This window comes from Bos taurus, chromosome 3, assembly GCF_002263795.3.
Source record: "Bos taurus isolate L1 Dominette 01449 registration number 42190680 breed Hereford chromosome 3, ARS-UCD2.0, whole genome shotgun sequence".
NCBI lineage: Eukaryota > Metazoa > Chordata > Mammalia > Artiodactyla > Bovidae > Bos > Bos taurus.
The window spans coordinates 28,083,131-28,105,796 of record NC_037330.1 but is presented as its reverse complement, the minus strand read 5'-3'; the positions used below and the strand labels follow the sequence as shown (position 1 = coordinate 28,105,796).

The window sequence follows — 22,666 nt, the reverse complement described above, 5'->3', positions numbered from 1 at the left end:
AATCCCATGGACGGAGGAGCCTGGTGGGCTGCAGTCCATGGGGTCACTAAGAGTCGGACATGACTGAGCGACTTCACTTTCACTTCTCATTTTCATACATTGGAGAAGGAAATGGCAACCCACTCCAGTGTTCTTGCCTGGAGAATCCCAGGGACGGGGGAGCCTGGTGGGCTACTGTCTATGGGGTCGCACAGAGTCGGACACGACTGAAGCGACTTAGCAGCAGCAGTAATGAATTAAATTGCAGATTTCTGATCCCCACTCTCAGGTTCAGATTCAATAGGTCTGGGGTGGTGGCCAGGAATCTGGATTATGAGTGAGTACCCCAGTGGTTCTAGCATGTCTCTGCCTTGGGAAACAATTAAGGCATTTCCTATTCCAGCTGTTCTCTTTCAAAAGGAGACACGCAGGCTGAAAGTACAACTGTCCAGCCATGCGTGGGAACCAGGTTCTGGAACATTAGGATATAGTCCCAACTTCCGTCCTTCTCCCTCTGTGACTTTGGGCCAGACATTTCAACTCTAAGGATCTGTTTCCTCATCCATTAAACAGAGACAAAAGTTTCAGTCCTATGTAACCAATGGGCCAACGTTAGAAACATTATCATATGAAATGATTTAATGTAAAAGCCTTGAAAACTGATCAGTGCTTTGAACAGTATTTTATTCCATACCTATGTAAAGTGTTATTGTTATTTTCCATTATCATCCAGAAACACATCTGTATAAATTAGTTTAAGAAACTAAGAGATGAAGGAAGGGGGAACTTGCAGCTCAGGCAACTGCAGGAAGGGGGTAAGTGGTCGCTGTCCCATGCCCACGGCTACCAGGAAGGCCCATGGTGCCAGGGTGATAAGAGAAGCAAGCAAAGTGTGTGTGCTTGTTGGGGGCAGGAGAAGTGTCGAATGTTGGAGAAAAGCTGAACTTACTTTACAATTTTGTTTCAAGTTTCTGATTATTGGGCACTAATAACATGCCTGGAGTGACTTCTGTGTTTTTATCCTCAAAAATTTTTAATAAGCCTTGAGAGGCACAAATAGGAGAATATAAGAGGATAGTTTTTCATGGAAAAATAAAGAAAAGGAACATTACAGAAATCGTATGGGAAAAGAATCAACTTCAATGTAAAACTTAAAGAATGTCTTCAAACCAGCCACAGACGTCCTCTCACCTTCTGGATATTCTCTCTCTCTTTTTGGACAACGGGAATGGTCAGCTATCTTCATATCCCTCAGGCTGGTTCAAAATAGCCACTTCCCTTGGGAATTCAAACCAAAAAAGAATGCTGCCTTCCAGGGAGGAGAACAGAGCTGTGTGTATACGCATTTGTCTCCCACAAACGTAGCAGGCGACGTCTCCATCTCCCTGCTGTTTGTGATTAGCAGATGTGGGAATAGGGGGATAATGCGTGTCCCTTTCTCAGCACAGAACATCAGAGACTCAAAGATATGATTCTTAAGGAGGAGGAGAAAGTACAAGGTTAGAGGTGGGAAGAGAGAGTTGCATGAAGGGCCCCTCTTCTGAGAGGTCGGAACGCATCGGTGAGACAGCACTCTAAGTGGGGACTGTGTTGTCAGCTCAGTACCCCGATTGGAGTTTGTGTAGTCACTTAGCATGGCTCCTTGGGTCCCTGCAGGGCATCCATCCCCTAGGGTGGGGAGTGCCAGCCTGTTTAAAAATTAGTGGGGACAGTGAAATGGGACATGAAGAGCAACACATCTCTCATTTAAAACTCAATGGAACAGGGAAACAGACAGAGATGGGATTATTAGCTTGGAATTGGGCCGGGAACAGCAAAGTCTGGAATGTGGAAAGGATGTGGTCCAAACTGTCTGCAGAACAAAATACCAGGGAGGCCTCCTGTGGTCGGGGGTGTCGGCCCGGAGGCCTGGGTCGACAGGCTGGATGGAACCTCGCTTCGCTAGAGAGGCCTCAGTGACAAGTCTCTGGTCCATCTGGAGGTTGGAGAACGGAAGGCGCCATGCAGATGGGGAGCCAGCTTCTCACCCCTAACACATCCCAGATTCATGCTGCTGAAGGTCGGGTCCAGTTGTGTGAAATTCCCGCTGCTTTCCCTTTTCTAAAAAGAGCCACAGGATGAGATGTCAGAAATGTTTCTTTAAGCAAGATGATAAACTGTGCCCCAGTGCAGTTGACCCTAGGGGAACAGTAAGGTGGATAATCTCCAGCTCTGGAGAAACCCCAAATCACCTGTGATTAGCTTTGGAGTGTGTGTGTGTGTGTGTGTGTGTGTGTAGAGCAAGCGGGGATAGGGGAGAGAAAGAGAAAGGCAGGTTTAACTGAGTATTATGCTTGCTTTAGCTGATATTAAAATACGGAAACATTCCTTGGATCTTCACAGACTAATGACAGGAGCTAGGACACAACGCGGCATTTTGGGGCCCAGGGGCTGGTGTCACTTTGTGATGGCAAATGAGGGAGAAAATTTGTTAAATAATGAAGTTACCATTGTGTGATGAATGAAGTGCGTACTGCACTTGAGGATTCTTTTAAAACTGAACATATAGTAAACTCATGGTTAAGCTTCTGTTCCTCTGAGTTCTCCAGCTGATCTAGGGTCTTTCTTCTGTATGTAAAGAAGAGTCCTCGAGGATAAGCCCTGTCCAGGAGGTGGCTGGTGATTAGCATGATTAATGTATGGATGTATTCCTGGGAAGGGAACCTTCCAGTAGGAGAAGTGCAGATGAACTTCTGAGAACTCTGGCAGAAGTCCCCAAAGGAGCACATATTTTATGAGCCCTGACTTGAGAACAGGGCCGTCATACCCCCTGGGACCCGATGCTTGCTTCTTGCTACCAGCATCAGCATAGATACACTGTCATGTGTAAAATTGGAGAAGGATATGGCAACCCACTCCAGTATGCTTGCCTGGAGAATTCCATGGACAGAGGAGCCTGGCAGGCTACAGTCCATGGGGTCATAAGAGTCAGATACAACTTAGCGACTAAACCACCACCACCAACCAAGATACCCAAGGTGGCACAGTAATAAAGAACTCACTTGCCAATGCAGAAGATGCAGGCGTGGGTTCAATCCCTGGGTTGGGAAGATCTTCTGGAGGAGGGCATGGCAACCCACTCCAGTATTTGTGCCTGGAGAATCCCATAAACAGGGGAGTCTGGCAGGCTAAAGTCTATAGGGTCACAAAGAGTTGGACATGACTGAGTGAGCATGCATGTATAAAATGGATAGGTGGTGAGAAGTTGCTGTATAACACAGGGAGCCCAGCTTGATGCTCTGTGATGACCTAGAGGGGTGGGATGAGGGGAGGAGAGGGAGGCTGGAGAGGAGGGGATATATGTATAATTATGGCTGATTCTTGTATGGCAGAAACCAATACAGTGTTGTGAAAAAAAAAGACATTTTCCAGTACTGCAATTTTGGAGACTCCTGAAGGAGAAAGATCCTCTTTCTTTTACATTGTTTATTTTTTATATTGTTTTACATAGTATTAACTTTATCCCAACTTGGTCGACTATGGGATTGAATTCTCCAGCCTGTTAAAATGGTCTGTACCTGGCTTACTTAGACTCTTTTTAGCGTACTTTTGTGCCCTCCAGTTTCTTATTTTACAGTTTTGTGGGTTTTTTTTTGGACTATCTGAAATGATAAGCTGGAGTCTCTCCTAAACTTTCCTACAGCCCCATCACTCAACCTATCCACCCATCCATCCATGGGGCTGGTTGTGTTTATGGAGATATCTGCTTTATATTCTCAATGGACAAGGCAGACATGAAGCATACCCTATGGGCTCTGCTCACCCAGAGATTATAATCCCATGAAGAGGATGATATATTTTGAAGAAATATAAATAATTGCTTTTCCAAAAATGGCCACAATATACTGTAGTCCAAGGTAGAAAGTTAATAAATTTTGGATTTCCTCAGAACACGAGTGAGTTTTCTCACTCACATAGGAAGTTTTCATAGTAGACTGATGTAGTTACCATATCTTCTGGATATTCCACAGCCAACAGCATATAGATTTGGGTGCGTTTTAAAGAATTGACCCTGATAATAGCAACAGAGTAGAAGTCCCTGGGATTCTCGTGATATTGGGAAGGTTATTAGACTTTCCAGAGTCCCCTGATGGAATTCTTTCTCTCCTAATTGTGGAATGGAAGGTGGCACTGCAAAGGTCTGAATCCTTACTCCATTATTTTTATTTAGACGATCCTAGCCTTACTGAGGGTCTTCACCAATGGCTCAGCAGTAAAGAATCTGCCTGCCAATGCAGAAGACATGGGTTCAATCCCTGGGTTGGGAAGATCCCCTGGAGGAGGAAATGGCAACCCACTCCAGTGTTCTTGTCTAAGAAATCCCATGGGCAGAGGAGCCCGGTGGGCTACAGTCCATTGGGTTGCAAGGAGTCAGACACAACCGAGGATGCAGAGAAGGAAACTTACAGATTTATAAGATGAGGACAATACCACCTACTTGCAGGGTTGCTGTGAGAATTCGAGTTAGTAATTGTCCAAACACATGGCTCATAGTAGAGACTCAGTTGATAGCAACTATTACAGTAATTATTCAATCCTAGACTCTTGAGACAGGTAAATTCTCTGCAATGTGTCACAGAAATCAGCTAGAAAAGGTGATGGGGAATTGCTGCAGTAGAAATGAATGGTGCAATTTTATCACTTAATAACTCTGGGATTGAGAAAAATATATAACCTCTCCAAATCCAAACCTCTCATCTATATTACCTGATTTATAGGGCTGTTGGAAGCATTGAAACAGCCATCATGAAAATGTTTCCACTTTAAATGTAAGATCTCTGGATACAATTTGACTCAAATGTGCGCTGGTAGGGATGTTCCTTAGTGAAGATGAGGGAATCTGAGGTGTGCCTTCATAGTTCTGAAAGCAGTTCCTAGGCTAGGAAGGAAATGGTTTTTGCAGTTCTTTCTTAGATAAATAGAAAAACTGAGACTTAGAGAAGTTGTGACATGCCCAAGACTGCGACAAAGTCAAATAGTAACTTGGTTCTCTGGTCTGGCAGTTTCTGTCGAACAACTTTAAAAGCAGGAGATGGCCCAATGTCATTGCCAGAGTGCTTCCCACCCCCTGACCCCCCAAGTTTTCACGAATGAGGCTAGTGGAGCCTGCAATACCACTTTTGCGAGAATTTGTCAAATGGTTCTCTTGTCCCAGAAGGTTTACAGTATGTAAAGTTTCAAGCAATCCCAGGGATAGATTGCAGTCTCAGGTACTGTAAAGAAAATACTTTAAAGCTTCTTTTAAAAATAAAATTCCTCTGAGATGTTTGGCCTGTGGCTAATGTGTTTGAAACATATTTTCTGTAAAACTCAACCTCATCAATCTACTTGCAAATCCAGAAAGGCAGCTTTTATCACACACATCAGGGCTTGTCCCAAACTCTCCCCATTCACAGTGGGGGATAAAGAGAAATGAACCGCAGGCTCAAGGTGTCTCCATCCCGTTTTCCCCCAGTAGTTCAGCCACTGAGGATGTGGGTCTACTGCTACACTCAGCCTCAGCTCTGGAAGCCAGTGCTTGAGCCCAGACTCCAATAGAGAGACCATTTTCTTACCCTTGTTTTAGCATTTCTCACTCCCTGTGCCTAGATGGAGCTTGGAAGGGGCTGAAAGCTGTCACCCTCTTACCCATTAGTAGAGTCCTTCCTCTCCAAGAAAGGCTTTCTCCCCACTCGGAGTCCTGGTTATGTCTATGGCTCCTCAAGAGTCAGCCTGTGATGGTTCGACTATTCATTCATCAGAACTGTCAGACCTGTGCATCTCCTCTCCCTTCTTCTGGCTACCTCACTCTGAAACATCATCCTCCACAAATTTTGAAATCACTGAAGAAAGGAAACAACGTAAAAACTCGATTCCAACTAACACTTTGTAATTTATTGCTGTATAGCTGGAGGAGTTGCCATTTAATAAATGGAGGTGACTATCTCAAAAGGGAGTGAAGTAAGTCAGAAAGAGAAAAACAAATTTCGTATATTAACATATGTATATGGAATCTAGAAAAAAAATGGTACTGATGAATGTATTTGCAGGGCAGGAGTAGAGATGCAGACATAGAGAACAGGCTTTGGACACAGCAGGAGAAGGAGAGGGTAGAATGGATTGAGAGAGTAGCATTGAAACATCCACGTAAAAGAGATAGTTAATGGGAAGTTGCCATGTAACACAGGGAGTTCAAGCTGGTGCTCTGTGACAATCTAGAGGGGTGGGATGGGGTGGGGGGGGTTGGGGGCAGGTTCAAGAGGGAGGGGATATATGTATACCAATGGCTGATTCACGTTGTTACATGGCAGAAGGCAACACAATACTGTGAAGTAATAATCCTTCAATTAAAAATAAACTTCTAAAAAAATGAGTGAAGTAGTCATGTCCTCAAGGACCATCACCTGAGTACTCACCGCCTCCCCCATTTTTTCTTAGTTTATGAGATTACCGGTCCAGGGATGGAGGGGAACATTCTCAGGATACAGATGGGTGTTGTGGGTCTCAGCAAAGTCCCAGATGTGTCCTAGGTGAACCAGGGTTGAGTCCCACGTTGGACAGACTTCTTTAGCTTTCATCAGCTTTCCTCAAGACACTCTCCTTTAATAGCATGCCTTGAACTGATGTAATTTCTTGTAATAAAAGGATTAAGGTCTGTCCTTCTTCATCTGCATATTCCATATGCCTACTCAGAGGGCTGTCTTAGGAGCAGCAGTTTTACATTGGGAAATCTGAGCCTGGATTATGTGTTTATGAGGCATTCCACAATGTCTAGATTTTAATTTTGCTTTTATTTCATTGTGACAAGATGTGTTGGACTGAGATGCCTTTGGGCTCTAGCCCTGGAATTTATGAACAGAGAATGCTGCAGGGTTATGGCATGGGTGAGGCTGGAAGATGTCACCTCCACACATGGGTTCATCACAATAACATATGTTAGAAGAATAAACTAACCTTGGAACAGTAAACACACACACACACACACACACACACACTCCTATGCATACACATGTGATCACGGCAAGGCCACTGTCAAATCCTGGACAGCTCTGTTTGGTTCTCAAGGCTGCCTTTTCCACTTAGAAAGCTGGGCAGCAGCTTCATGGGTATTCTTTTTGTCTCCCTCTCGGGCACAGGAATGTGAGAGGACAGGAGTCAGAAGTCACGTGTCTGGGCCCTTCTCAGCCATTCTTCGTGTCCACTTATTCCTGGAAGTAATTCATCCTACTCTGTCCCCTGTCTATTCTCTCTCTGGAGCCTTCCCCTGAGCTGCCTCCAAGGTGGCAGGTGACAGGCTGGCCTGGCCGAGAACAAAGACAGTTATCCTTGGCTGCCACCTGTCTCCCTCTGCATGCCTGCCCTGTCTTGTCATGCTCCCTCCACATGTCTAGTAGACACCGCAAGGCCTCTGGGCAGGGGCTTTTTTTTATTATTTTTTCCTTTAAAAAATTCTCTGGTTTCTTCTGTGGTTAGATGGCTTATGTTTGATGTTTAACTTCTCTACACCCCCATTTTTCTTCATTCTTAAAAAATGCCAACAGAAAAATCTTTAAAATGAACACATTGGGTTGCTGTTCTATATACTGGAGAAAAAAAAAAAAAAGGTAAAATGAGGCATGGAAGATGCCATGGTCTGAATGTTTGTGTCCTTCAGAAATTCATATGTAGAAATCCTGACACCCACCCCCAAGTGGTATTAGAAGGTGGAGCCTTTGAGAGGTGATTAGGTCATGAGAGTAGAGCCCTCTTGAATGGGATTGTGTGAGCTTAATCACATCTAACTCTTTGCGACCCTTTGGACTATCACCCACCAGGCTCCTCTGCCCATGGGATTTTTCAGGCAAGAATACTGGAGTGGGTTGCCATTTCCTTCCCCAGAGGATCTTCCTAAACCCATGTTTCCTGTGTCTCCTGCATTGCAGGCAGATTCTTTACTCACTGAGCCATTGGGGAAGCCCCCATGTGAATGAGATTGGTGTCCTTATAAAAGTGATTCTGCAGACCTCCCCAGCCCCTCCTACCATGTGTGGACACAGGGAGAACACAGCTATCTATGAATTAGAAAGAATGGTCTCCCCAGACATGGAATCTGCTGATGCCTTGACCTTGGACTTCCTAGTCTCCAGAATTGTAAGAAATACATTTCTGTTGTTTATAAGCCAACCAGTCTATGATATTTTTTTGTAGCAGCTTGAACTAAGACAGGAGGATTTTGATGGCCCCTGGCAGGTTTCTGAGAGCAGCTGGGGATTGCCGGGGAGAGGAGAGGTTAGTCAAGGAGGGGTCTCCCTGGACTTACTGAGAGTGGAGACCAGAACACAGCCCAGGCCCAGGTCAAGGTCCTTTGGTTGTTTTGTTCAGAACAGAATAAACTTTATGATTTGGACCTTGAGGTTGGCAGTTTCCTATAGTAGAAAAACTGACTGGCCTCATGGCCAGAGAAAGATACCTTTCTTAAGTACTTTTATTAGTACTGTGCTCAAGATTCTTGTAGTAAATACAGGAATTTAGGGTTAGAAAAGGTCCAGGGCTTGGTGGAAATCACTATTTATTTCTTTAACCCACCCATCCATCCATCCATCTATCCATCCATTCTTTCATCTATTTATCCATCTATCCAGACTGATTAACCACAGTGAAATGGAAGAAAGTTTTAGAAGATAAACATGGATCAGATCAGATCAGATCAGTCGCTCAGTCGAGTCCGACTCTTTGCGACCCCATGAATCGCAGCACGCCAGGCCTCCCTGTCCATCACCAACTCCCGGAGTTCACTCAGACTCACGTCCATCGAGTCAGTGATGCCATCCAGCCATCTCATCCTCTGTCATCCCCTTCTCCTCCTGCCCCCAATCCCTCCCAGCATCAGAGTCTTTTCCAGTGAGTCAACTCTTTGCATGAGGTGGCCAAAGCACTGGAGTTTCAGCTTTAGCATCATTCCTTCCAAAGAAATCCCAGGGCTGATCTCCTTCAGAATGGACTGCTTGGATCTCCTTGCAGTCCAAGGCACTCTCAAGAGTCTTCTCCAACACCACACTTCAAAAGCATCGATTCTTCGGTGCTCAGTCTTCTTCACAGTCCAACTCTCACATCCGTACATGACCACAGGAAAAACCATAGCCTTGACTAGATGGACCTTGTTGGCAAAGTAATGTCTCTGCTTTTGAATATGCTATCTAGGTCGGTCATAACTTTCCTTCCAAGGAGTAAGCCTCTTTTAATTTCATGGCTGCAGTCACCATCTGTAGTGATTTTGGAGCCCAGAAAAATAAAGTCTGACACGGTTTCCACTGTTTCCCCATCTATTTCCCATGAAGTGGTGGGACCGGATGCCATGATCTTCGTTTTCTGAATGTTGAGCTCTAAGCCAACTTTTTCACTCTCCTCTTTCACTTTCATCAAGAGGCTTTTTAGTTCTTCTTCACTTTCTGCCATAAGGGTGGTGTCATCTGCATATCTGAGGTTATTGATATTTCTCCTGGCAATCTTGATTCCAGCTTGTGTTTCTTCCAGTTCAGCATTTCTCATAATGTACTCTGCATATAAGTTAAATAAACAGGGTGACAATATACAGCCTTGACGTACTCCTTTTCCTGTTTGGAACCAGTCTGTTGTTCCATGTCCAGTTCTAACTGTTGCTTCCTGACCTGCATACAAATTTCTCAAGAGGCAGATCAGGTGGTCTGGTATTCCCATCTCTTTCAGAATTTTCCACAGTTTCTTGTGATCCACACAGTCAAAGGCTTTGGCATAGTCAATAAAGCAGAAATAGATGTTTTTCTGGAACTCTCTTGCTTTTTCTATGATCCAGCGGATGTTGGCAATTTGATCTCTGGTTCCTCTGCCTTTTCTAGAACCAGCTTGAACATCAGGAAGTTCACGGTTCACATATTGCTGAAGCCTGGCTAACATGCCCCTAGACTTCATCTACCTACACTTGAGTCACTGCAATGTGACTAGAAGATTAGAGGGCTGAAAGTGAAAGGAGAAAGACAATGACTTAGGTGAGGAGGGGTCAACTTGGGAAATTTTCCTAGAGGATTAATTGGTTGAGATAGAAGAAAATCCATGTGGAAGAGGAAAAGCATTCCAGATTGGGAGAAAGATGTACAGAATGTTTGAAGATGGGGAGAAAGGGACTAGTGGACATGGTCCAGAGCCTGTAATGGGCTGTCCATCGGTTGGGCACTCAGTAACGAGAGCAGCAATGACAGCTGGGGGAGAGCTAGTAGAATAGATAAAGATGGTGGAAACTTCCAGGGTGCTGTTGCATGACCAATGAAGAAGTCATGTATTGCAGGCTTATTTAGGGAAGTGCAACAAGCAGAGGGATGGTCTTCAGTACAAGCCAGGATGAGCATTCCATATCAGTCTGTCTGTCCTACAACTGATCTGTGTCTATGGTGGAGGAAATGATCTGGTTGAGATAGTGACAATGTGTGATGTGTTCACGCCCAAAAGGCCAGAGGCCACTTCAGTGGCACCATGAAGGTAATGAGAGTCAACAGTCCCAGCGACTAGGTGCTCTAACTAGATGCCAAGGCTGAGAGAAACAAGAGCTGAGCGCTTGCCATCAAGGTGCAGAGAGCTGTGGTCTCAGCCCTCAGAAACAGCATCAAAAGGAGTTGTTCAGAGCAAAATGCATTCCATGTGTTGGCCCTGCCCATATGTTTCTTGTCAATGAGGCTGATCTTCCTGGATTTGGAAGGATTTCTGTTTGAAATTTTATGAGTCTTGGCTGGGAAGCAGCACTTACCCCCGAGTTGTGGGAGTTAATGGCCTTTTCTGGCGGCACGACTCAGGGGCCTGGGGGAGTTCCCAAATGCCAGGCAAGGAAAAACCTGTAGCCGATATTTCAACTTAAAATTGCACTTTATAGGTAGCCAGGGACCAAAGACTCTTCAGCGCCCTTCTTCAGCATCACCTCAGAATCTGATGTGGTGTTATCTGCCCTCACAGGGGCTTCCTTGGGTTAGCACTTAGAGCTCAGGCTAGCATTCTTATGAGGAATGTGCCCAAGTTAAGGGCCCCTCACTCCCCTGTGCCAAATAGAGACATCAGCCTACACCCAGGGCAGGATCTGCATTTGTGCCTTAGTCTTCCTACCTAATATTACATAAGTAGAGAAGAACTTAAACAGAGAAGTCAACACTAGCCCTCGACACACTGATGCCTACTTGATTGACTTCAAACAACATTTAGGGGGCAGAAACTGGGAGTTATTCATTGTATTGGGCACCATGATAAATGCAAAGGGACAGAATGGGATGGCAATCCAGAAGATCTTAGTTCAAGCCCTGCGCAACCATAATCCATCAAGTTATACCATGATTGCCGATCATCACCCTCTCTGGGCTTCTGTCTTGTCATTTGTAAAACAAGGAGCTTGGACCAGTTAGTACAAGTGCTGAAGAAATTCAAATGGAAAGATTCTTAAAATATTAGTTTAAGGAGGGTAAATGAAAGAAGATCTTGGAGTTCATTCAAATAATTGGTGTTTTGTATGAGTGTCACTTAACTGTCTGTTGTCTATGGTAGAGTATCTACTTGGGATATCCTAAGAAACAGTCCTTACTGCCTCCCAGCCTGGCCATCTGAGTGAAAGTGTTGTGAAACAGCCCTTGTGAAAGTGTTGGTCACTCAGTTACTCCGACTCTTCATGACCCAGTGGACTGTAGCCCATCAGGCACCTCTGTCCATGGATTTCTCCAGGCAAGGATACTGGACTGGGTAGCCATTCCTTTCTCCAGGGGATCTTCTCAACCCAGGGATCAAACCCAGGTCTCTTGCATTGCAGGTAGATTTTTTATCTTTGCCATCCCATCATCTCTATGCCAGCCCGATATCTCATATGCTAGTTCCCTACAGATGAACTGCTATTTACAGCAATAATCCTAGACCAGGTCCTTGACCTGTTTCCATTCTAGTGTTCTTTCTGCCTGGGCCTGACTCTTGGCCCTGGCTGCTGTTTACTGTCTCCTGTCCTTGGATGTGGGGTTGCTTTTTGTTCTTCTTGGCTTGACTCTTAGCTTCCCTTCAAGGTCTTGGCTGGGACCCACTCATGGACTCAACTCATTTCAAACTATCTCAGGTGGGATTTGAGTGCCCCATTTGATCCTTCATGACTTAATTCTTGTTGTTGGGCAGAAAAGAATGGAGACCAAGGGAACTTGAAACTCTTGAATAGTCCTAGCTGGGCAATAAATATTGTACTAGAATTTTACCCAAAAGGGGTATGTGTATAAAATATGGCTCCCTGAGGGCTCCAACCATCAGTCCTAGTTTTCTCTTTTGAGGTCACACATGAACAAGTTTAATTCCTTTCTTATCGGACGGCTCTTCACATATTTAATTACAATTATCAAGCTCTCAACCTTCTGTTATCATCTTATACCCCTGCCAAGTCAGCTCTTCCTCAGGCAAAACATGTCAGATTTTCCAACATTCCTCAGATATTATGGTTTTGAATATTTGTGCCAACCTGACTGCTCTTATTAATCCTGTCCAACTGACTGTATTCCTCTTCCTTTGAGGTGCCCAGCGCTGTACACCACACATTAGATTTGGCTCTAGTCAGCCCAGGGAGCTGGATTCCTTTGCTATAAGTCATACTTCCCAAAGTGAGTTCCATTCATCCCAGCTCCTGGGACATGCTCTGAGGTCAGGGATGGGAGTCAATTAGTTTCAGTCAAATATATTTGGGAAATCCTGCAGATTATCCTCCCCTCTTGGAAATTTAAAATGCACATGAGAGTACTAAGAGATCGAAGTAGTCCTGTTTACCTTGACCTAACCTAGTGTTTCCCAGTTTTATTTGACCACAGGGCTGTTTGCAAAAGTATCACACATAAGCCTCCCTGGTGTGCCTGAAGATCTGGGAAGCACTGCTCAACTTCTGTTTTGATATCATTTTTCCCCTCTTTCTCTTTCCCTCTTCTTCCCTTCACACCTACTTCTTTCTTCCTTCGTCTAGCCTTCTATAATGTCACATTGAGTGTGTGTGTGTGTGCGTGTGCACTCAGTGGTGTCCTACTCTTTGTGACCCCTTGGACTGTAGCCCTCCAGGCTCCTCTGTCCATGGTTTTCCAGGCAAGAATAGTGGAGTGGGTTGCCATATCTTCTCTAGGGGATCTTCCCAACCCAGGGCAAGACCCCACGTCTCCTGCATTGGCAGGCAAATTCTTTACCACTAGTGCCACCTGGGAAGCCCTTTGAATAAGATGATACAATTAATTGTAATTGTCCTAATTATATCGTCCAGCCTATATCATGGTGTCCAGCCTTTGTTTCTCTGTGCTTGTTCATAAGGCTGTCTTGAAATGCTCATCAAATGCTTTGCTGCCATTGTGTTCATTACCAGGTCAGATTACCTAATATGCCTGTGTAGAATAACCCTGTCCTAGAAGAAGATGAAATTGATATGACAGGACTTTGCATTTCAGAATCCCATGCAGAAGTTTAGAAATAGAGGTGAACATTAAAGGGCAGGTAGGATTTAAATAAGCAGAGAGGATCAGAAAGAGTAGAGGTAAGCATGAGTAATGTATTTTTCAGAGTTTACTGTTATAAGGCTCTAGGCAGGGAGCTGCAAGGAAGGGGATTGTGTAAGATGGATAAATAGCTAATAATTTAGCTTTATAATTACTACTTAAAGGATGAAACGTGATAAGTGTTAAATGAAAGGAATGAATAATACCATAGAACTTTTATTACCAGGAGAACTGGGGAAAACGTCACAGAAGAAGTGGGCCCGGAGCTAGTCTCCAGCAGGCAGGGATGGAGGGCCTCAAGTTCAACACTTTGGTGCTGACGCAGATCCCCTTGATCATTAATTCAGTGTCATTAGGGACAGAAAAGGCTTGGTAGGGATGGAGAGTCACTGACATGCATGGCAGCATGGCGTGAGAGAAGACCCCTATTCTGCAGACAGCGTAGGAGGGAAGACACGAGTGGCAGGAGGGTCATAAGACAGATGCAGGGGGATGAAGGCCTGGGCTGAGGTTGTAGCCACATAGATGAAAGTCAGCATAAAATCAACGTAAACATTCCTCAAAGGAAAAAATAGCGGGATATAATGTCGTTGGGATCAGGAATAAAAAAAGAAAGAGTGAAAAATGCTTGTGAAGATTTCCATCTATGAGGCCAGAAGGGGGACCATGGGAGGGGATGTCACAAGAGAGGGGAAGGAGGGTGACAAATTCAGTCACAAGGAGGGGGCTTTGGCTGGCAAATACCCTTGCTACCCACAAGTGGGTGAAAAGCCTGGGATTAAACATTCTGAGTGATGAGAGCTGGTCCAGGGCCAACTCTGATTTTTATTTTGTTTCAAACATTTCTGGATGTGGTGAGGTTAATTCATGTCATTTATATGAGCCAGTTTCACAGAACAAAACACATTTTTGTGTTTGTTGGACAGGGGGCGGTGCAGGAAGTGATTCTGGCGTATGTTGCCCTGGAGCCAAATGGCACAACAGGGTCTTTTCTTTGGGGGTTTTCCACTGTGGGACTTTTGAAATGTTCAAACACTATGACTCCTGTTCTGGGACTGAAGCGGGTCTAAGACCAACCCATATAGATCCCTGGAACCTCCACGCGGGTTCCCTCTTGCTCTTCTCCATTGATGCGTCTGGCGTCAATCTGTTGAAGCAAACCAGCTGGAATAATTGCAATTCATTGATTCTTTGATTGATTGCTTCTTTCATTTCAAAGATGCGTGTGTGTGTGTGTTAGTTGCTCAGTCGTGTCCGACTCTTTGCGACCCCATGAACCGTGTAGCCCGCGAGGCTTCTCTGTCCATGGAATTCTCCAGGCAAGAATACTGGAGTGGATTGCCATTCCCTTCTCCAAAGGATCTTCCACACCCAGGGATTGAACCCTGGTCTCCTGCATTGCAGACAGATTCTTTACCATTTGAGCTATAGGTTCTACTTCCCAATTTCATGTTGGTCCTTGTGGGAAAAAACAGCTCTTACTTCCTCCTGGTCAGTCCTTGCTCTCAGCTTCCCCACATCATATTTTGCATCTGTTTCCCCATTTGTTTCCATTTTCTGGATGAGGGCTGTCTAGGCGGAAGCTGTAGAACAGTGGTAGACCATCCACTGTCACCTGTCTTTCCACGCTGTCACACGCTTATCATCTCTCCACACCAAAGTATGCTTTAGGGTCTTTCAGGACCATCAGGGTGAGAGAGGGCAACTAAGAGAAAAAGAGGAGCCTGTGCAGCTCCCTCTAGTCCTCATGTCTCATGGATGTGTCTGGGCAGTGTTTCATTCAGTAGGAGCACCAAGGGGCCAGGGAAGCAAGGGACATTGCCCGAGGGCAGCAGACCACTTGATCATGGTCACAGCAATTGTTCTTTAGTAGGAAGACACACTAGTTCAATGCTCTCTGTTCAGGGGCACTGGTCTGTGTACATCCAACCTGTCCCACTTTAGCCCTTCTCCCCTTGGGGTCCCTGCCCCTAGACCTGCTCCTCAGACAAGGAAGCACTGTTGAAGTCACTTTCTGAGGACTCAGAGGGATTCTGCTTCCCCCATATGCCTATTGCACCTATTTCAAAGAAAGCAAGTTTTCCTCTGGTGGGAAATTGTTTGGTCTCAAGATTTATTTAAGAAAACTTTATATAAACTAAGCTGAATTTATCAAGCAAAAAAATATAGGCTTTGCAGCAGGACTCATCACATGTCCTCCAAACAATCATAGTTATAATCTAATAGTACTTACCACTTGAAAAGACCTTTGCACTATTTCATTTAATTCTTGCCATTAATTCTTAATTACAAGAATTATGTGACAACTGATTAGCTCCATTTTACACATCAGAAAAGATCAAAGACATGGGAAGAGATCGAATAGCTTTCCAGTGGCGAATGAAGGAGCTAGTTAGTTAAGGAGCCCAGATGCAAATCAGAAATAAGCCAGTTCAAAACTGTGTTAGCTTCTACACTGTTGGAGAGCCCCTGGAAACCTAGAACGTTCATGTCTGTCTTCCCAGGAACCCATTCTTGAGGGGAGTCCCTCACTTGGAGAGAACTCCTGTCTCCCCTTTCCCCTAGGGTTCACTGTGGTGTTGGAGCAGTGAACACCTCCCAGCTCCATTTCCCACACCCAGGTCTGAGTTGCTGGTGGAGCCTTCTCAGGTGATTACTGGCAGCAGTGATTACCCTTGCTACTCCTGGGGAAGGTTTTGAATTAGTTCAGAGCATTATGGAGAAAACTAGAAGCTGCAGTACCTTCTGTGAGGTTCTCAAGGTGAGCAGGGTTCTGCAGGAACTGCTCTCCAGGGAGCCCTTGGCTCTTTCCATGGCCCATGCTGGCTTACTCTCCCAGGTGGGGTTGGAGTTGGGGAAGAGGTGAGGGAAAGGGCCACAAGCAACTATAGGCCAAACACCAGATGATGCCTTGCTCAGTCCCAGAACATTTAAGGATGTGAGGATTCCTCATGCCTTCAGGGCATGAATTGTTAATAACGGAATCTCAGAGGAAATAAATAGCAATTACTCTGATTTAATGTTACCCTGTGGACATTATTAAATTCAGCACTGCCCACTTGATTGTTGTTGAATGTACCTCTTAGAGCAGGGGAAGTGGGCATTTCTCCCAGCATGGATGGAACTGTATGTATAGGATGGAAGAGGAAGGGGAAGCTGAAGAAAAGCTCTTGGGAAAAAAGCTGCGCAGATCGATCTGGGAAGTGCTGATGTGCTAGGGAGGGGTGCCTCATGGATCCAACCTCTGGGGAGCAGTTCTCTGCTAGTGTGCTAGGCCCTGGGTATACACCAAATCACACTCCTAGAATGCAGACAGACAGTGTCTCCTTTTATCCATGAGTAGTCTCTGGCCCTTGGAAGTCTTTCCCAAGGTCACCCAGCTAGTAAGCAGCAGAATGATAGCTAGAATCCAGCTTTCCAGACTTCCAGATTCATGATCTCTTTCTTGGACCTGGGCCCTGTGGAACCTTAGACAGAAGTGGGTTTTACAGTCACACACACACACCTGTGATGAATCAGTCACCAGCAGTGTAACCTTGGTCTTCGCACCCCACTCTTTTTATCTGTAAAATGAAGCTAGTAGTACTACAGTGTTGTGAGGACTGCATAAATATTGTAGGCAAATTTTCTACCTACTGGAGGTGCTTAATGAACCTTCCTCCTCCCACACCGTTTAGCCTCATTGTATGTGGGCTCTGTGGGAAAGAGCTGGGAGCTGCTAAAGGAAGATTTCCCCTCAGCACTGATCCAGAGCAGAAAGATCCAGGCTCAGAACTCCTTCTCCAGCCTCACCCTGATGAAGCTGAATTCCTGTGCCCTGGCAGGAGGAGCAGCCTAGAGGCAAGGTGCACTGGCACCTCTTCGCCATAGACCACAATATCAATGCCTGCCTTTTGCTCCTGCACCTTCTCCTGGGGGGCTAGCCCTGGCTCACACCCCTGCCAAGTCCAGTGGTCATTGGGTGCTGGAAGGGAGGCTTTTTCTCATTTTCCTTAAAAAAATGTATATATATATATATATATATTTAATATATACTTATGTGTACATTTGTAAATATACCACATGTACATGTATAAATATAATATAATGCATAATATATATGTGTGTGTTTGTGAAAGTGTTAGTTGCTCAGTCGTGTCCGACTCTTTGCAACCTCATGAACTGTATTCTACCAGGCTCCTCTGTCCATGGGATTTCCCAGGCAAGAATACTGGAGTGGGTAGCCATTCCCTTCTTTAGAGGATCTTCCCGACCCAGGGGTCAAGCGAGGGTCTCCTGTATTGTAGGTGGTTTCTTTACCGTCTGAGCTACCTTGGAAGCCCTTGTGTGTGAATATTTTTTTAATGTAAATAAATATATAGCAGAAAAATGAATGCACTTTACTCACTCCCCACCAAAAATCTCTTCCAACCGCTCTAATGAAGGAAGGACAGTCAAGGCTCTGATCTATTGACCCAAAGATTCTGGACCCAAACTTTCTTAGATCTTTCACTTCATTCATCTCTGACTGGTTTATTGGCATATTAAGCCTGTAATAATAGTCGGTAATAGTTGTTACAGCAGTAATAGCAATGGCTAGCAATTTGTGTTTTGTGCAGGGCTCTATGTTGGTGTGAGGTCGGGATTATTACTATCCTCCTGTTACAGAAGAGGAAACTGAGGCTTAAACAAGTTCAGTAATTTTCTCACAGTTACACAACCAGGGAGTGGCTGAGCTTGGATTTGAATTTAGACTTGGCTGATTCTGGAGGGAGCCCCTCTTGGTCGTGGTGGTCTATACAACACACAATATATAGGGGAAAGTCTATTGTGATCCTGCCACCTTAAATCAGGCCCATCCTTCCCTACCCCAAGCCACCGCCCCCTATCCCTGCCCGCCCTCCCCACCGCCCCCAACAACTAACCCCTGGACTCAGATGTGAGGCAATTGAGCAGGCCTGGCAGAGTCAGCTGCCAGGAAGGACTTGTCTTCATTACTTTCACAAGACTGTGACAGAAGCAAATAAAACATGAAGAGAAAGCTTCCCCCAAGTGGTTCCTCCAACCACTTGCCCTCCCTGAGTGGTTAGGCTGGCTGTTTTAAATCCTTCGGTCACAGCATGAAGGTCATAAAATGGGAAGGCTGCAATTTCCTCCCTTCCACACCAGCTCTGGCAGCATAAGGAACTGATGGAGGATGGGGATGTTGTAGCAGGTCTTGAATCCTCAGTCAGCAGGCCTGGCAGTCTTCATAGGTTGTGCTGTAGTTGGGACTGAAAGGGCATTTCCAGCTCTGAGTTCAGAAAGTTGGGAAATGATGCCTAAAAGAAAATTACCATCATCACTAGCATTTTGTAGAGTTTTGTCACTTCAGAGCATTTCTGCTTTTTATCTTGTACCTGTGTCTCCTGTTTATTGCCCAAGTTTCCTGAACCACAGTTTGTGAGTGTTCTTGACCTTAAGTATTGAAGCTTTCAGTAAGGGTTAAAGAGTTTATCAAGAAAGTTATTAAATTATGTTGACCGTTTTGCCCTTGAAGGAGCACTGGATTCGATTTTGAGCCTTAATTAGGAGTCAGAAGAATTAAATTCTGAGCCTTAATTTTTTTCATCTGTAAAAGGTAGTTAACACTGACTTTGCCTGTTGTACGTGGATAGTATGAGTATCAAATGAAATGCATGTAAATAGGTATTGGAAATTAGGTATTTCCAATACCAAATCTAATACCAAAAATAGGTATTGGTATCTGTAAAAGGGAGATAACACTGACTTTGCCTGTTGTACATGGATAGTGTGAGTATCAAATGAAATGCATGTAAATAGGTATTAGAAATTAGGTATTTCCAATACCAAAAATATGTATTGGTATCCTGCTGCTGCTGCTGAGTCACTTCAGTCATGTCCGACTCTGTGCGACCCCATAGATGGCAGCCTACCAGGATGCCCCGTCCCTGAGATTCTCCAGACAAGAACACTGGAGTGGGTTGCCATTTCCTTCTCCAATGCATGAAAGTGAAAAGTGAAAGTGAAGTCGCTCAGTCATGTCTGACCCTCAGCGAGGGTATCCTAAAACTATATAAAATAAATGGAAGTTACTACTATTTATAATGCATGTGTTTAGCTTCATAATCATGCAATATACATTTCTCACTGTCTGACCCTGAAACCTATCTCTCCTTATTTTTCAATGTATTCAATTAACTTTTATTCATTGTTTAGTACATAAGTCTTTTTTTTTAAAGACTTTTATTTTTAGGGCAACTTTAAATTTACAAACAAATTGAGAGGAATGTCTATGTACTTTTCACCCTGACACATATATTGCTTCTCACATTATCATCACTCATCAGAATGGTGTGTGTGTGTATATATATATATATATATAGTTGTACCAAGGATTAACCTGTGTTTATACATCATAATAATTTATAATCTATAGTTTACCTTAGAGTTCATTATTGGTGTTATACATTCAGTGGTTTTAGACAAATGTACGATGACATGAAGCCATCATTATTAAATCAAACAGAGTGTTTTCACTGCCCTAAAAATCCTCTGTGCCCTGCCTTGTTATCTCCCCTTGCTCTCCTGAACCCTTGTCAACCAATGATATTTTCATCGTCTCCATAGTTTTGCCTTTTCCAGACTGTCATATAGTTAAAATCATACAGTGTGTAACCTTTTCAGGTTGGTTTCTTTCATTTAGTTATATGCATTTAAGTTTCCTCCATGTCTACTTATGGTTTGATAGTTTATATCTTTTTTGCACTGAGTGATATTTCATTGACTGGATGTACCAGGGTTTGTTTATCCATTCATCTACTGAAGGAATCTTATTTCTAGGCTTTGGCCATTATAAATTAAGCTGCTGTAAACATCCACGTGAAGATTTTGTTTTTTTGTGTGTGTGTGAACATAAGTTTTTAACTCCTTTGTAAACCTAGACAGCATATTAAAAAGCAGAGACATTACTTTGCCAACAAAGATCCGTCTAGTCAAGGCTATGGTTTTTCCAGTGGTCATGTATGGATGTGAGAGTTGGACTATAAAGAAAGTGGAGCACCAAAGAATTGATGCTTTTGAACTGTGGTGCTGAAGAAGACTCTTGACAGCCCTTGGACTGCAAGGAGATCCAACCAGTCCATCCTAAAGGAGATCAGTCCTGGGTATTCATTGGAAGGACTGATTTTGAAGCTGAAACTCCAATACTTTGGCCACCTGATGTGAAGAGCTGACTCATGTGAAAAGACCCTGGTGCCGGGAAAGATTGAGGGCAGGAGGAGAGGGGGATGACAGAGGATGAGATGGTTGGATGGCATCACCGACTCAATGGACATGGGTTTGGGTGGACTCCAGCAGTTGGTGATGGACAGGGAGGCCTGGCATGCTGCGGTTCATGGGGTCACAAAGAGTCAGACACGACTGAGCGACTGAACTGAACTGATTGAAATACCAGGAAGTGTGGATTGCTAGATTGTATAGTAAGAATATGTTTACTTTTGTAAGAAACTGCCCATCATTCTTATAAAGTGGCTGTACCATTTTGCATTCTCACCAGCAATTCCTGTTACTCGATATCCTCACCAGCATTTGGTGCTGTCAGTTCTGGATTTTGGCTCTTCTCATAGGTGCATACTGGTATCTCCTTATTGTTTTAACTTGTATTTCTTCGATGACAGGAATGTGGAGCATTTTTCCATATGCTCCTTTGCCATCTGTAAATCTTCTTTGACAAGGTATCTGTTTAAAGTATTTGGCCCACTTTAAATCAAGTTGCTTTCTTATCATTGAATGTTAAGAGTTTTTTGTATATTTTAGATAACAGTCCTTTATCATATATGTCTTTGGGAAACATTTTCTCCCAGTGTGGGGCTTGTCTTTTCATTCTGTTGATATTGTCTCTTGCAGAGCAGAAGTTTTTAATTTTAATGAAGTCTAGCTTATCATTTCTTTCAAGTATTCTGTCTTTGGTGTTATGTCTAAGTTATCAACATATCCAAGGTTATTTAGGTTTGATCCCATGTTATCTTATAGTAGTTTTAGAGTTTTGGGCTTTACATTAAGGTCTATGATCCATTTAAATTAATTTTTCTGAAAGGTATAAGATCTGTATCTAGATTCAGTTTTTGCATGTGGGTGTCCAGTTATTTCAGTATCAGTTGTTGAAGAGACTATCTTCACGCCTATATTATCTTTGCTCCTTTGTCAAATATCAATTAACTATATTTATGTAGGACTACTTCAGGTCTCTCTATTCTATTTTATTGATCTATTTGTTTATCCTTTCACCATTAACATACTGTCTTGTTTACCATAGCTTTACAGTAAGTTCTGAGGTTGGGGTAGTTGTATTCAGTATTATATTGGTTAATCTGGGTCTTTTGTTTCTCCATATAAATTTGTTGGTATCCATAAAATAACTTGCTGGGATTTTGATTGGGACTTCATTGAATCTATAGATCAACTAGGAATAACTAATATCTCAACAATATTATCTTTCTATCCATGAACATGGGATATCTCTCCATTTATTTAATTCTTTTCTTATTTCTTTATTCCATTTCTGATATCCTATAGCAATAATGTTCAGTTAGCAATAAATCATATATTGTTTCATGATATCTTAAATATTATTTTTAGCTCTTATTATACATCATTTTATGTAATAATAATGCATCCTTTTCCAATTATATTGTAAATGCCATCTGGGTAGAAAATTAACTTTAAAAGGTTCAGTATTCTATTTAGTGTCACATGTGGCTCACCCAGGTAAGGATTATTTAATAGTGGCAGCTTTGCTGAGCTTTCTTCTCTTGGCACTACTGTCTTCACTGCAAATGTCAGTGGGGTCAATTTCAGATATTTCTTTATTTTATTTTTTAAAAATTTATTTATTTTAATTGGAGGCTAATTACTTTACAATATTGTGGTGGTTTTTGCCATACATTGACATGAAGACAGCAAAAGAGACACAGATGTAGAGAACAGACTTTTGGATGCTGTGGGAGAAGGCAAGGGGGGGATGATTTGAGAGAATAGCATTGAAACATGTATATTACCATATGTGAAATAGATAATCAGTCCACGTTCAATGTATGAAACAGGGCACTCAAAGCCAGTGCACTGGGACAACCCAGAGGGATGGGATGGGGAGGAAAGTGGGAAGGGGGTTTGGGACAGGGCCCCAGTGTTCACTGCAG

The 22,666-nt window shown here is 43.6% G+C and overlaps 1 long non-coding RNA gene across 1 annotated transcript; it reads right to left on the bottom strand.

The window, feature by feature from the left end:
- Nucleotides 1-642: 642 nt before the first annotated feature.
- LOC132344854 (uncharacterized) lies at nt 643-6,746 on the bottom strand. Its single transcript, XR_009493884.1, has 2 exons — nt 6,449-6,746; nt 643-2,079 (listed from the first exon to the last, which is right to left on the bottom strand). It is a non-coding gene; the product is annotated as an uncharacterized lncRNA (long non-coding RNA).
- Nucleotides 6,747-22,666: the final 15,920 nt, after the last annotated feature.